The following is a 14,720-nucleotide window of genomic DNA, read 5'->3' as shown; positions in this document are numbered from 1 at the left end:
ACACCGCGTCACCGGACATTGCCTTCCTTACAGAAACATGGATGAACACATCATCAGCACCCGACATATCCATAGCCATACCGGACGCTTACAAGATTACCCGTAAAGACCGCATCAATCAAACAGGAGGAGGCATCGCCATCATCCATAAGAACACCATCAAAATCACAACCAGCTCCGATGATAATCTTGCAAACGCCGAACATCTCCACTTTCAGATCCACACCGACCCTAGGACCACACTTAGAGGCACCCTCATCTACAGGCCTCCAGGAACCCGCAGTCACTTCAGCGATGACATCACCGACTTCGTCAGCCCACATGCCCTCGCTTCCGAGAACTACATTCTTTTAGGAGACTTCAACTACCACCTTGAAAACAAACACGACAGCAACACCACCACCCTTCTGGACAACCTGGCCAATCTCGGACTCAAACAACTTGTTGACACCCCCACCCATGCAGCCGGACACACCTCGACCCTATCTTCACCTCCTGCAAGCACATCTCCTTCGATCGCACCACAGCTCTCCACTGGACGGACCACAGCTGTGTTCACTTCAGCTACAAAACCACCCTGACCCACAACCGCCCACTACCTATTCCTCGGAGAAACTGGAACAAAATCACCTCCGACCAACTCATCACATCACTCAACCAAAACACTCCCACCTTCTCACTGGACCCAAACCAAGCTCAAGCTATGGCTCACCCACAGTGCTGACGAATTAGCACCCCTGAAAAAACACCAGATCAAATCAGCCTGCAAAAAGGCTCCCTGGTTCAATGATGACCTTAAAAAATCCAAGAAGCTATGCCGCACCCTGGAGAACACATGGAGAAAAAACCAAACCACCGACAACATGTCCACCCTCAAGGCAGCCACCCGCAAACACCACCAACTGATTCGATCCGCCAAGAAATCAGCATTCAAGGATCGTCTCGACAACAACACTCACAACAGCAAGGAACTCTTCAACATCGTCAAAGAATTCACCAACCCCTCTGCAGCATCTAATGACATCACTCCCTCCCAAGACCTCTGCGATGCGCTATCCTTCTTCTTCTTCAACAAAATCGCCGACATCCACAACAGCTTCGAGAATACTCCCGGCATACAACCCTCCCCACCCCCCTCAGATCCTACTCCGCCAACTAACAACCTCACCGCCTGGAACCCAATCACCACTGAAGACACCATCCGCCTAATGAACTCCATCCACTCCGGCTCGCCAACTGACCCATGCCCCCACCACATCTTCAACAAAGCGAACTCCATCATCGCCCCCCACCTCCGCGATGTCATCAACTGCTCGTTTAACTCTGCCACCTTCCCGGATAGCTGGAAACACGCCGAACTCAGCGCCCTTCTGAAGAAACCCACAGCAGACCCCTCTGAACTTAAAAATTACCGACCCATATCCCTCCTCCCATTCCCGGCCAAAGTCATCGAGAAAGCCGTCAACAACCAGCTCGCTGCCTTCCTTGAATCCAACAACTCCCTCGATCCATCTCAATCCGGGTTTCGAGCCAAACACAGCACCGAAACCGCCCTCATTGCAGCAACTGACGACATCCAAACACTACTGGACAACGGTGAAACAGTGGCCCTCATTCTACTCGACCTCTCCGCCGCTTTCGACACAGTCTGCCACAGCACCCTTATTCAACGCCTCAGCAACATCGGAATACATGGAAAAGCCTTGGACTGGATCACCTCATTCCTCGCTGGGAGAACTCAAAGAGTCCGACTTCCCCCATTCAACTCTGAGGCCACTGAAGTCATCTGTGGCGTACCACAAGGATCATCACTCAGTCCCACCCTCTTCAACGTTTACATGAGCCCACTCGCCTCCATCGCGCGCCAACACAACCTTAACATCATCTCTTACGCCGACGACACCCAGCTAATCCTTTCCCTCACCAAAGACCCTAACACCGCCAAAACCAATCTTCACGAAGGCATGAAAGAAGTAGCCGAATGGATGAAACATAGCCGCCTAAAACTCAACTCAGACAAAACGGAGGTGCTCATCCTAGGATCTTCCCCCTCTGCCTGGGACGACTCTTGGTGGCCTTCCGCTCTGGGCACATCACCCACACCCACAGACCATGCACGTAACCTTGGCTTCATCCTAGACTCCTCTCTCTCGATGTCCAGACAAGTCAACGCAGTCTCATCCTCCTGCTTCAACGTACTTCGCATTCTCAAAAAGATCTTCCGTTGGATACCCCTCGAGACAAGAAAGACTGTCACCCACGCATTGGTCACGAGTCGACTGGATTATGGTAACACACTATATGCCGGAATCACAGCAAAATTACAGAAAAAACTCCAACGCATCCAAAACGCATCAGCGAGACTCATATTAGACATCCCTCGCCAAGATCACATCACCGGACACCTAAAAGACCTCCACTGGCTTCCCGTCAACAAAAGAATTACATTCCGCCTTCTCATCCACGCACACAAGGCCCTCTACAATCTAGGACCCGAATGCCTCAACACTCGACTGTCCTTCTACAAACCCACCCGCCAACTTAGATCGTCCAATCAAGCCCTCGCCGCTGTCCCGCGCATCCGAAAATCCACCATGGGTGGCAGATCCTTCTCCTTCCTTGCTGCCAAGACCTGGAACTCACTCCCCACTCACCTCCGCCTTACTCAAAACCACATCGCCTTCAGAAAAGATCTTAAAACCTGGCTATTTGACAAATAATGAACCCCTTACCCAAGCGCCTTGAGACCCTCTGGGTGAGCAGTGCGCTATACAAATACTGAACTTGAACTTGAACTAGTTTGAGTTTTTGCTGTTTAACTCTGTGACTTGATGAGGATTGCGTAACGAGAAGTGAACATTTCCTTAACAAACCAAATGGTGTTCATGCAAAATCGGACAACGCTGCAAGCAGGATTCGAACCTACACAGGGAAACCCCATTGAATTTCGAATCCAACGCCTTAACCACTCGGCCATAGCAGCTCCATGGGTATGATGTCACTGTTGTCGTATAAGAGCTATGCGCTGCTCACGTCAGGCCTAGACCTAAAAAACAAAGTAACATAAGGACGGGGCAGGAACCAGCAGTGCCCTGTTGCCCTCACTTATTTCACATGCTTTCATACAATTAATAAAAATAGCAACACGTATCACTCAAAGTGAGTGACAGGGCACAGATGAGCAGTAATCAATCACTGCGCATTTCTACCCTCTTTTCCCTATATTACGGCGGAGGCAACGGGCCCTTAAGTGTACTCAGAAAGAGTCCAAAAGCCTAACCAAGACACGCTTCATAAAAAAAAATTACTCTTTTCGCGACTTGTCTGGATCAGGCAGGACAGGTCCAGACTACGAACCCTTCCGAGCCACCTGCTCTGTAAAACACTTCCTGGGTGTAGAAATTGTCTCAATGTTTACATCTAGCTTGAGTTTTTGCCGTTTAACTCTGTGACTTGATGAGGATTGACTAATGAGAAGTGAACATTTCCTTAACAAACCAAATGCTGTTCATGCAAAATTGAACAACGCTGCAAGCAGGATTTGAACCTGCGCGGGGAAACCCCATTTGACTTCAAGTACAACACCTTAACCACTCGGCCATCGCAGCTCCCTGAGTATGATGTCACTGTTGTCGTATATGAGCCATGCGCTGCTCACCTCAGACCGAGACCTAAAAAATAAAGTAACTGAAGGACGGGGAAGGTACCAGCAGTGCTCTGTTGCCCTCACTTATTTCACTTGCTTTCATACAATTAATAAAAATAGCAACACGTATCACTCAAAGTGTGTGACAGGGCACAGATGAGCAGTAATCAATCACTGCACATTTCTACCATCTTTTCCCTATATTACGGCGCTGGGACCGGGCCCTTAAGAGTACTCAGAAAGAGTCCAAAAGCCTAAACAAGACACGCTACTTGAAAAAATTACTCTTTTTGTGACTCGTCAAGATCAGGCAGGACAGGTCCAGACTACGAACCCTTCCTACCCACCTGCTCTCTAAAACACTTCCTGAGTGTTGAAACTGTCTTAATGTTTACATTTAGTATGAATTTTTGCTGTTTAACTCTGTGACTTGATGAGGATTGCATAACGAGAAGTGAACATTTACTTAACTAAACCAAATGGTGTTCATGCAAAATCTCATAACACTGCAAGCAGGATTCGAACCTAAGCAGGGAAACCCCATTGGATCTCAAGTCCAACGGCTTAACCACTCGGCAATCACAGCTCCATGTGTATGATATCACTGTTGTCGTATATGAGCCATGCGCCGCTCACGTCAGACCGAGACCTAAAAAATAAAGTAACGGAAGGACGGGGCAGGTACCAGCAGTGCTCCGTTGCCCTCACTTATTTCGCTTGCTTTCATACAATTAATAAAAATAGCAACACGTATCACTCAAAGTGAGTGACAGGGCACAGATGAGCAGTAATCAATCACTGCGCATTTCTACCCTCTTTTCCCTATATTACGGCGGTGGCAACGGGCATTTAAGTGTACTCAGAAAGAGTCCAAAAGCCTAAACAAGACGCGCTTCATAAAAAAAATTACTCTTTTCCTGACTTGTCTAGATCAGGCAGGACAGGTCCAGACTACAAACCCTTCCTAGCCACCTGCTCTCTAAAACACTTCCTGGGTGTAGAAATTGTCTCAATGTTTACATCTAGTTTGAGTTTTTGCCGTTTAACTCTGTGACTTGATGAGGATTGCATAACAAGAAGTGAACATTTACTTATCTAAACCAAATGTTGTTCATGCAAAATCTCATGACTCTGCAAGCAGTATTCGAACCTAAGCTAGGAAACCCCATTGGATTTCAAGTCCACGCCTTAACCAATCGGCATTCGCAGCTGCGTGGGTATGATGTCACTGTTGTCGTTTACAAGCCATGCGCTGCTCACATCAGGCCGACACCTAAATATTAAAGTAATGGAAGGACGGGGCACGTACCAGCAGTGCCCTGTCCCCCTCACTTATTTCGCATGCTTTCATAAAAATAGCAACACGCATCATTCAAAGTGAGTGACAGGGCACAGATGAGTGGTAATCAATCACTGCACATTCCTACCCTCTTTTCCCTATATTACGGCGGTGACAACGGGCCCTTCAGTGTACTCAGAAAGAGTCCAAAAGCCTAAACAAGACATGCTTCATAAAAAAAAATTACTCTTTTCCTGACTTGTCTAGATCAGGCAGGACAGGTCCAGACTCTGAACCCTTCCGAGCCACCTGCTCTCTAAAACACTTCCTGGGTGTGGAAATTGTCTCAATGTTTACATCTAGTTTTTGGGATCGCCGTTTAACCTTGTGACTTGATGAGGATTGCATAACAAGAAGTGAACATTTACTTAACTAAACCAAATGGTATTCATGCAAAATCTCATGACGCTGCAAGCAGGATTCGAACCTACGCGGGGAAACCCCATTGGATTTCAAGTTCATCACCGTGACCACTCGGCCAGCTGCATGAGTATGATGTCACTGTTGTCGTATACGAGCCATGCACTGCTCACGTCAGGCCGAGACCTAAAAATTAAAGTTACGGAAGGACGGGGCACGTACCAGCAGTGCCTTGTCTTCCTCACTAATTTCGCATGCTTTGATACATTTAATAAAAATAGCAACACGCATCACTCAAAGTGAGTGACAGGGCACAGATGAGCGGTAATCAATCACTGCACATTTCTACCCTCTTTTCCCTATATTACGGCGCTGTGAATGGGCCCTTAAGAGTTCTCAGAAAGAGTCCAAAAGCCTAAACAAGACACGCTACATGAAAAAAATTACTCTTTTTGGGACTTGTCAAGATCAGGCAGGACAGGTCCAGACTACGAACCCTTCCGAACCACCTGCTCTCTAAAAAATTCCTGAGTGTTGAAATTGTCTTAAAGTTTACATTTAGTTTGAGTTTTTGCTGTTTAACTCTGTGACTTGATGAGGATTGCGTAACGAGAAGTGAACATTTCCTTAAGAAACCAAATGGTGTTCATGCAAAAACGGACGATGCTGCAAGCAGGATTCGAACCTGCGCAGGGAAACCCCATTGAATTTCGAGTCCAACGCCTTAACCACTCGGCCATCGCAGCTCCACGGGTATAATGTCACTGTTGTCGTATATGAGCTATGCGCTGCTCACGTCAGGCCGAGACCTAGAAATATAGTAACATAAGGACGGGGCAGGAACCAGCAGTGCCCTGTTGCCCTCACTTATTTCACATGCTTTCATACAATTAATAAAAATAGCAACACGTATCACTCAAAGTGAGTGACAGGGCAAATATGAGAAGTAATCAATCACTGCACATTTCTACCCTCTTTTCCCTATATTACGGCGGTGGCAACGGGCCCTTAAGTGTACTCAGAAAGAGTCCAAAAGCCTAACCAAGACCCGCTTCATAAAAAATAATTACTCTTTTCGTGACTTGTCTAGATCAGGCAGGACAGGTCCAGACTACGAACCCTTCCGAGCCACCTGCTCTGTAAAACACTTCCTGGGTGTAGAAATTGTCTCGATGTTTACACCTAGTTTGAGTTTTTGCCGTTTCACTCTGTGACTTGAAGAGGACTGCATAACGAGAAGTGAACATTTACTTAACTAAACCAAATGGTATTCACGCAAAACCTCACGACGCCGCAAGCAGGATTCGAACCTACGTGGTGAAACCCCATTGGATTTCAAGTCCAACACCTTACCAACTCGGCCATCGCAGCTGCATGCGTATGATGTCACTGTTGTCGTATACGAGCCATGCGCTGATCACGTCAGGCCGAGACCTAAAAATTAAAGTAACAGAAGGACGGGGCATGTACCAGCAGTGCTCTGTTGCCATCACTTATTTCGCTTGCTTTCATACAATTAATACAAATAGCAACACGTATCACTCAAAGTGAGTGACAGGGCACAGATGAGCAGTAATCAATCACTGCGCATTTCTAGTCTCTTTTCCCTATATTACGGCGATGGGACCGGGCCCTCAAGTGTACTCAGAAAGAGTCCAAAAGCCTAAACAAGACACTCTACATAAAAAAAATTACTCTTTTCGTGACTCGTCAAGATCAGGCAGGACAGGTCCAGACTACGAACCCTTCCGAACCACCTGCTCTCTAAAACACTTCCTGGGTGTAGAAATTGTCTCAATGTTTACATCTAGTTTGAGTTTTTGCCGTTTAACTCTGTGACTTGATGAGGATTGCATAACGAGAAGTGAACATTTACTTAACTAAACCAAATGGTGTTCATGCAAAATCTCATGACGCTGCAAGCAGGATTCGAACCTAAGCTAGGAAACCCCATTGGATTTCAAGTCCACGCCTTAACCACTCGGCATTCACAGCTGCGTGAGTATGATGTCACTGTTGTCGTATACGAGCCATGCGCTGCTCACATCAGGCCGACACCTAAAAATTAAAGTAACGGAAGGACGGGGCACGTACCAGCAGTGCCCTGTCTCCCTCACTTATTTCGCATGCTTTCATACAATTAATAAAAATAGCAACACGCATCACTCAAAGTGAGTGACAGGGCACAGATGAGCGGTAATCAATCACTGCACATTCCTACCCTCTTTCCCCTACATTACGGTGCTGGGAATGGGCCCTTAAGAGTACTCAGAAAGAGTCCAAAAGCCTAAACAAGACACGCTTCATAAAAAAATAATTACTCTTTTCCTGACTTGTCTAGATCAGGCAGGACAGGTCCAGACTACAAACCCTTCCTACCCACCTGCTCTCTAAAACACTTCCTGGGTGTAGAAATTGTCTCAATGTTTACATCTAGTTTGAGTTTTTGCCGTTTAACTCTGTGACTTGATGAGGATTGCATAACGAGAAGAGAACATTTACTTAACTAAACCAAATGGTGTTGATGCAAAATCTCATGACACTGCAAGCAGGATTCGAACCTAGGTAGGGAAACCCCATTGGATCTCAAGTCCAACGCCTTAACCACTCAGCCATCACAGCTGCGAGAGAATGATGTCACAGTTGTCGTATACGAGCCATGCGCTGCTCACATCAGGCCGAGACCTAAAAATTAAAGTAACGGAAGGACGGGGCACGTACCAGCAGTGCCCTGTCTCCCTCACTTATTTCGCATGCTTTCATACAATTAATAAAAATAGCAACACGCATCACTCAAAGTGAGTGACAGGGCACAGATGAGCGGTAATCAATCACTGCACATTCCTACCCTCTTTTCCCTATATTACGGTGCTGGGAATGGGCCCTTAAGAGTACTCAGAAAGAGTCCAAATGCCTAAACAAGACACGTTACATAAAAAAATTACTCTTTTTGTTACTCGTCAAGATCAAGCAGGACAGGTCCAGACTACGAACCCTTCCGAACCACCTGCTATCTAAAACACTTCCTGAGTGTTGAAATTGTCTTACTGTTTACATTTAGTATGAATTTTTGCTGTTTAACTCTGTGACTTGATGAGGATTGACTAACGAGAAGTGAACATTTCCTTAACAAACCAAATGGTGTTCATGCAAAATTGCACGACGCTGCAAGCAGGATTTGATCCTACGCGGGGAAACCCCATTGGATTTCAAGTCCAACGCCTTTACCACTCGGCCATCGCAACTCCATGAGTATGAAGTCACTGTTGTCGTATATGAGCCATGCGCTGCTCACCTCAGACCGAGACCTAAAAAATTAAAGTAACTGAAGGACGGGGCAGGTACCAGCAGTGCTCTGTTACCCTCACTTATTTCGCTTGCTTTCATGCAATTAATAAAAATAGCAACACGTATCACTCAAAGTGAGTGACAGGGCACAGATGAGCAGTAATCAATCACTGCCCATTTCTACCCTCTTTTCCCTATATTACGGCGCTGGGACCGGGCCCTTAAGAGTACTCAGAAAGAGTCCAAAAGCCTAAACAAGACACGCTACATGAACAAATTACTCTTTTTGTGACTCGTCAAGATCAGGCACGACAGGTCCAGACTACGAACCCTTCCGAACCACCTGCTCTCTAAAACACTTCCTGAGTGTTGAAACTGTCTTAATGTTTACATTTAGTTAGAATTTTTGCTGTTTAACTCTGTGACTTGATGAGGATTGACTAACGAGAAGTGAACATTTCCTTAACAAACCAAAGGGTGTTCATGCATAATCACACGTCACTGCAAGCAGGATTCGAACGTGCGCAGGGAAACCCCATTGGATATCGAGTCCAATGCCTTAACCACTCGGCCATCGCAGCTCCATGGATATGATGTCACTGTTGTCGTATATGAGCCATGCGCTGCTCACGTCAGACCGAGACCTAAAAAATAAAGTAACGGAAGTACGGGGCAGGTACCAGCAGTGCTCTGTTGCCCTCACTTATTTCGCTTGCTTTCATACAATTAATAAAAATAGCAACAAGTATCACTCAAAGGGAGTGACAGGGCACAGATGAGCGGTAAACAATCACTGCGCATTTCTACCTTCTTTTCCCTATATTACCGAGGTGGCAACGGGCCCTTAAGTGTACTCAGAAAGTGTCCAAAAGCCTAACCAAGACCCGCTTCATAAAAAAAATTACTCTTTTCGTGACTTGTCTAGATCAGGCAGGACAGGTCCAGACTACGAACACTTCCGAGCCACCTGCTCTGTAAAACACTTCCTGGGTGTAGAAATTGTCTCGATGTTTACATCTAGTTTGAGTTTTTGCTGTTTAACTCTGTGACTTGAAGAGGACTGCATAACGAGAAGTGAACATTTACTTAACTAAACCAATTGGTATTCACGCAAAACCTCATGACGCTGCAAGCAGGATTCGAACCTACGCAGTGAAACCCTATTTGATTTCAAGTCCAACACCTTACCCACTCGGCCATTGCAGCTGCATGTGTATGATGTCACTGTTGTCGTATACGAGCCATGCGCTGCTCACGTCAGGCCGAGACCTAAAAATTAAAGTAACAGAAGGACGGGGCATGTACCAGCAGTGCCCTATCTCCCTCACTTATTTCGCATGCTTTCATACAATTAATAAAAATAGCAACACGCATCACTCAAAGTGAGTGAAAGGGCACAGATGAACGGTAATCAATCACTGCACATTTCTGCCCTCTTTTCCCTATATTACGGCGCTGGGAATGGGCCCTTAAGTGTACTCAGAAAGAGTCCAAAAGCCTAAACAAGAAACGCTACATGAACAAATTACTCTTTTTGTGACTCGTCAAGATCAGGCAGGAAAGGTCCAGACTACGAACCCTTCCGAACCACCTGCTCTCTAAAACACTTCCTGAGTGTTGAAAGTGTCTTAATGTTTACATTTAGTTTGAGTTTTTGCTGTTTAACTCTGTGACTTGATGAGGATTGATTAACGAGAAGTGAACATTTCCTTAACAAACCAAATGGTGTTCATGCAAAATCACAGGATGCTGCAAGCAGGATTGGAACCTGCGCAGGGAAACCCCATTGGATTTCAGGTCCACCGCCTTAACCACTCAGCCGTCGCAGCTCCACGAGTATGATGTCACTGTTGTTGTATACGAGCCATGCGCTGCTCAAGTCAGACCGAGACCTAAAAAATAAAGCAACGGAAGGACGGGGCAGGTACCAGCAGTGCCCTGTTGCCCTCACTTATTTCGCATGCTTTGATACAATTAATAAAAATAGCAACACGCATCACTCAAAGTGAGTGACAGGGCACAAATGAGCGGTAATCAATCACTGCACATTTCTACCCTCTTTTTCCTATATTACGGCGCTGGGAATGGTCCCTTAAGAGTACTCAGAAAGAGTCCAAAAGCCTAAACAAGACACGCTACATGAAAAAATTACTCTTTTTGTGACACGTCAAGATCGGGCAGGACAGGTCCAGACTACGAACCCTTCCGAACCACCTGCTCTCTAAAACACTTCCTGAGTGTTGAAATTGTCTTAATGTTTACATTTAGTTTGAATTTGTGCTGTTTAACTCTGTGACTTGATGAGGATTGACTAACGAGAAGTGAACATTTCCTTAACAAACTAAATGGTGTTCATGCAAAATTACACGTTGCTGCAAGCAGGATTCGAACCTGCGCAGGTAAAACCCATTGGATATCGAGTCCAACGCCTTAAGCACTCGGCCATCGCAGCTCCATGAGGATGATGTCACTGTTGTCGTATATGAGCCATGCGCTGCTCACGTCAGACCGAGACCTAAAAAATAAAGTAACGGAAGGACGGGGCAGGTACCAGCAGTGCTCTGTTGCCCTCACTTATTTCGCTTGCTTTCATACAATTAATAAAAAAAGCAACACATATCACTCAAAGTGAGTGACAGGGCACAGATGAGCAGTAATCAATCACTGCGCATTTCTACCCTCTTTTCCCTATATTACGGCGCTGGGACCGGGCCCTCAAGTGTACTCAGAAAGAGTCCAAAAGCCTAAACAAGACACTCTACATAAAAAAATTTACTCTTTTCGTGACTCGTCAAGATAAGGCAGGACAGGTCCAGACTACGAACCCTTCCGAACCACCTGCTCTCTAAAACACTTCCTGAGTGTTGAAATTGTCCTAATGTTTACATTTAGTTTGAGTTTTTGCTGTTTAACTCTGTGACTTGATGAGGATTGCGTAACGAGAAGCGAACATTTCCTTAACTAACCAAATGGTGTTCATGCAAAATCGGACGACGCTGCAAGCAAGATTCGAACCTTCGCAGGGAAACCCCATTGAATTTCGAGTCCAACGCCTTAACCACTCGGCCATCGCAGCTCCACGGGTATGATGTCACTGTTGTTGTATATGAGCTATGCGCTGCTCACGTCAGGCCGAGACCTAGAAATAAAGTAACATAAGGACGGGGCAGGAACCAGCAGTGCCCTGTTGCCCTCACTTATTTCACATGCTTTCATACAATTAATAAAAATAGCAACACGTATCACTCAAAGTGAGTGACAGGGCACAGATGAGCAGTAATCAATCACTGCGCATTTCTACCCTCTTTTTCCTATATTACCGCGATGGCAACGGGCCCTTAAGTGTACTCAGAAAGAGTCCAAAAGCCTAACCAAGACCCGCTTCATAAAAAAAAATTACTCTTTTCGTGACTTGTCTAGATCAGGCAGGACAGGTCCAGACTACGAACCCTTCCGAGCCACCTGCTCTGTAAAACACTTCCTGGGTGTAGAAATTGTCTCGATGTTTACATCTAGTTTGAGTTTTTGCCGTTTAACTCTGTGACTTGAAGAGGACTGCATAACGAGAAGTGAACATTTACTTATCTAAACCAAATGGTATTCACGCAAAACCTCATGACGCTGCAAGCAGGATTCGAACCTACGCAGCGAAACCCCATTGGATTTCAAGTCCAACACCTTACCCACTCAGCCATCGCAGCTGCAGGTGTATGATGTCACTGTTGTCGTATACGAGCCATGCGCTGCTCACGTCAGGCCGAGACCTAAAAATTAAAGTAACAGAAGGACGGGGCATGTACCAGCAGTGCCCTGTCTCCCTCACTTATTTCGCATGCTTTCATACAATTAATAAAAATAGCAACACGCATAACTCAAAGTGAGTGAAAGGGCACAGATGAGCGGTAATCAATCACTGCACATTTCTGCCCTCTTTTCCCTATATTACGGCGCTGGGAATGGGCCCTTAAGTGTACTCAGAAAGAGTCCAAAAGCCTAAACAAGACACGCTACATGAACAAATTACTCTTTTTGTGACTCGTCAAGATCAGACAGGAAAGGTCCAGACTACGAACCCTTCCGAACCACCTGCTCTCTAAAACACTTCCTGAGTGTTGAAACTGTCTTAATGTTTACATTTAGTTTGAGTTTTTGCTGTTTAACTCTGTGACTTGATGAGGATTGATTAACGAGAAGTGAACATTTCCTTAACAAACCAAATGGTGTTCATGCAAAATCGCAGGATGCTGCAAGCAGGATTGGAACCTGCGCGGGGAAACCCCATTGGATTTCAGGTCCAACGCCTTAACCACTCAGCTGTCGCAGCTCCACGAGTATGATGTCACTGTTGTTGTATACGAGCCATGCGCTGCTCAAGTCAGACCGAGACCTAAAAAATAAAGCAACGGAAGGACGGGGCAGGTACCAGCAGTGCCCTGTTGCCCTCACTTATTTCGCATGCTTTGATACAATTAATAAAAATAGCAACACGCATCACTCAAAGTGAGTGACAGGGCACAAATGAGCGGTAATCAATCACTGCACATTTCTACCCTCTTTTCCCTATATTACGGCGCTGGGAATGGGCCCTTAAGAGTACTCAGAAAGAGTCCAAAAGCCTAAACAAGACACGCTACATGAAAAAATTACTCTTTTTGTGACTCGTCAAGATCGGGCAGGACAGGTCCAGACTACGAACCCTTCCGAACGACCTGCTCTCTAAAACACTTCCTGAGTGTTGAAATTGTCTTAATGTTTACATTTAGTTTGAATTTGTGCTGTTTAACTCTGTGACTTGATGAGGATTGACTAACGGGAAGTGAACATTTCCTTAACAAACTAAATGGTGTTCATGCAAAATTACACGTTGCTGCAAGCAGGATTCGAACCTGCGCAGGTAAAACCCATTGGATATCGAGTCCAACGCCTTAAGCACTCGGCCATCGCAGCTCCATGAGGATGATGTCACTGTTGTCGTATATGAGCCATGCGCTGCTCACGTCAGACCGAGACCTAAAAAATAAAGTAACGGAAGGACGGGGCAGGTACCAGCAGTGCTCTGTTGCCCTCACTTATTTCGCTTGCTTTCATACAATTAATAAAAATAGCAACACATATCACTCAAAGTGAGTGACAGGGCACAGATGAGCAGTAATCAATCACTGCGCATTTCTACCCTCTTTTCCCTATATTACGGCGATGGGACCGGGCCCTCAAGTGTACTCAGAAAGAGTCCTAAAGCCTAAACAAGACACTCTACATAAAAAATTTTACTCTTTTCGTGACTCGTCAAGATCAGGCAGGACAGGTCCAGACTACGAACCCTTCCGAACCACCTGCTCTCTAAAACACTTCCTGAGTGTTGAAATTGTCCTAATGTTTACATTTAGTTTGAGTTTTTGCTGTTTAACTCTGTGACTTGATGAGGATTGCGTAACGAGAAGCGAACATTTCCTTAACTAACCAAATGGTGTTCATGCAAAATCGGACAACGCTGCAAGCAAGATTCGAACCTACGCCGTGAAACCCCATTGGATTTCAAGTCCAACGCCTTACCCACTCGGCCATCGCAGCTGCATGTGTATGATGTCACTGTTGTCGTATACGAGCCATGCGCTGCTCACGTCAGGCCGAGACCTAAAAATTAAAGTAACAGAAGGACGGGGCATGTACCAGCAGTACCCTGTCTCCCTCACTTATTTCGCATGCTTTCATACAATTAATAAAAATAGCAACACGCATCACTCAAAGTGAGTGAAAGGGCACAGATGAGCGGTAATCAATCACTGCACATTTCTGCCCTCTTTTCCCTATATTACGGCGCTGGGAATGGGCCCTTAAGTGTACTCAGAAAGAGTCCAAAAGCCTAAACAAGACACGCTACATAAAAAAATTACTCTTTTCGTGACTGGTCTAGATCAGGCAGGACAGGTCCAGACTACAAACCCTTCCGAGCCACCTGCTCTCTAAAACACTTCCTGGGTGTGGAAATTGTCTCAATGTTTACATCTAGTTTTTGTTTTTGCCGTTTAACTCTGTGACTTGATGGGGATTGCATAACAAGAAGTGAACATTTACTTAAATAAACCA

At 45.7% G+C, this 14,720-nt stretch overlaps 15 non-coding genes across 15 annotated transcripts; all 15 read right to left on the bottom strand.

Annotated features, from left to right (window-relative positions):
- Positions 1-2,901: 2,901 nt before the first annotated feature.
- On the bottom strand, positions 2,902-2,983 carry TRNAS-CGA (transfer RNA serine (anticodon CGA)). The gene has a single exon. It is a non-coding gene; the product is annotated as a tRNA-Ser (tRNA).
- A 543-nt stretch (positions 2,984-3,526) lies between these two features.
- Positions 3,527-3,608, bottom strand: TRNAS-UGA (transfer RNA serine (anticodon UGA)). The gene has a single exon. It is a non-coding gene; the product is annotated as a tRNA-Ser (tRNA).
- Positions 3,609-6,009: 2,401 nt separating this feature from the next.
- TRNAS-CGA (transfer RNA serine (anticodon CGA)) lies at positions 6,010-6,091 on the bottom strand. Its single transcript has one exon. It is a non-coding gene; the product is annotated as a tRNA-Ser (tRNA).
- Positions 6,092-6,634: 543 nt separating this feature from the next.
- TRNAS-UGA (transfer RNA serine (anticodon UGA)) lies at positions 6,635-6,716 on the bottom strand. The gene has a single exon. It is a non-coding gene; the product is annotated as a tRNA-Ser (tRNA).
- A 1,169-nt stretch (positions 6,717-7,885) lies between these two features.
- On the bottom strand, positions 7,886-7,967 carry TRNAS-UGA (transfer RNA serine (anticodon UGA)). Its single transcript has one exon. It is a non-coding gene; the product is annotated as a tRNA-Ser (tRNA).
- Positions 7,968-8,508: 541 nt separating this feature from the next.
- TRNAS-UGA (transfer RNA serine (anticodon UGA)) lies at positions 8,509-8,590 on the bottom strand. The gene has a single exon. It is a non-coding gene; the product is annotated as a tRNA-Ser (tRNA).
- Positions 8,591-9,132: 542 nt separating this feature from the next.
- On the bottom strand, positions 9,133-9,214 carry TRNAS-CGA (transfer RNA serine (anticodon CGA)). The gene has a single exon. It is a non-coding gene; the product is annotated as a tRNA-Ser (tRNA).
- A 543-nt stretch (positions 9,215-9,757) lies between these two features.
- Positions 9,758-9,839, bottom strand: TRNAS-UGA (transfer RNA serine (anticodon UGA)). Its single transcript has one exon. It is a non-coding gene; the product is annotated as a tRNA-Ser (tRNA).
- A 541-nt stretch (positions 9,840-10,380) lies between these two features.
- On the bottom strand, positions 10,381-10,462 carry TRNAS-UGA (transfer RNA serine (anticodon UGA)). The gene has a single exon. It is a non-coding gene; the product is annotated as a tRNA-Ser (tRNA).
- A 541-nt stretch (positions 10,463-11,003) lies between these two features.
- On the bottom strand, positions 11,004-11,085 carry TRNAS-CGA (transfer RNA serine (anticodon CGA)). Its single transcript has one exon. It is a non-coding gene; the product is annotated as a tRNA-Ser (tRNA).
- A 542-nt stretch (positions 11,086-11,627) lies between these two features.
- On the bottom strand, positions 11,628-11,709 carry TRNAS-CGA (transfer RNA serine (anticodon CGA)). Its single transcript has one exon. It is a non-coding gene; the product is annotated as a tRNA-Ser (tRNA).
- Positions 11,710-12,252: 543 nt separating this feature from the next.
- TRNAS-UGA (transfer RNA serine (anticodon UGA)) lies at positions 12,253-12,334 on the bottom strand. Its single transcript has one exon. It is a non-coding gene; the product is annotated as a tRNA-Ser (tRNA).
- Positions 12,335-12,875: 541 nt separating this feature from the next.
- TRNAS-UGA (transfer RNA serine (anticodon UGA)) lies at positions 12,876-12,957 on the bottom strand. Its single transcript has one exon. It is a non-coding gene; the product is annotated as a tRNA-Ser (tRNA).
- A 541-nt stretch (positions 12,958-13,498) lies between these two features.
- On the bottom strand, positions 13,499-13,580 carry TRNAS-CGA (transfer RNA serine (anticodon CGA)). The gene has a single exon. It is a non-coding gene; the product is annotated as a tRNA-Ser (tRNA).
- Positions 13,581-14,122: 542 nt separating this feature from the next.
- Positions 14,123-14,204, bottom strand: TRNAS-UGA (transfer RNA serine (anticodon UGA)). Its single transcript has one exon. It is a non-coding gene; the product is annotated as a tRNA-Ser (tRNA).
- Positions 14,205-14,720: the final 516 nt, after the last annotated feature.

This window comes from Lissotriton helveticus, chromosome 11, assembly GCF_964261635.1.
Source record: "Lissotriton helveticus chromosome 11, aLisHel1.1, whole genome shotgun sequence".
In the NCBI taxonomy this organism is placed as follows: Eukaryota; Metazoa; Chordata; class Amphibia; order Caudata; family Salamandridae; genus Lissotriton; species Lissotriton helveticus.
The sequence above is the reverse complement of the archived record's forward strand: the minus strand, read 5'-3'. Positions and strand labels throughout refer to the sequence as shown.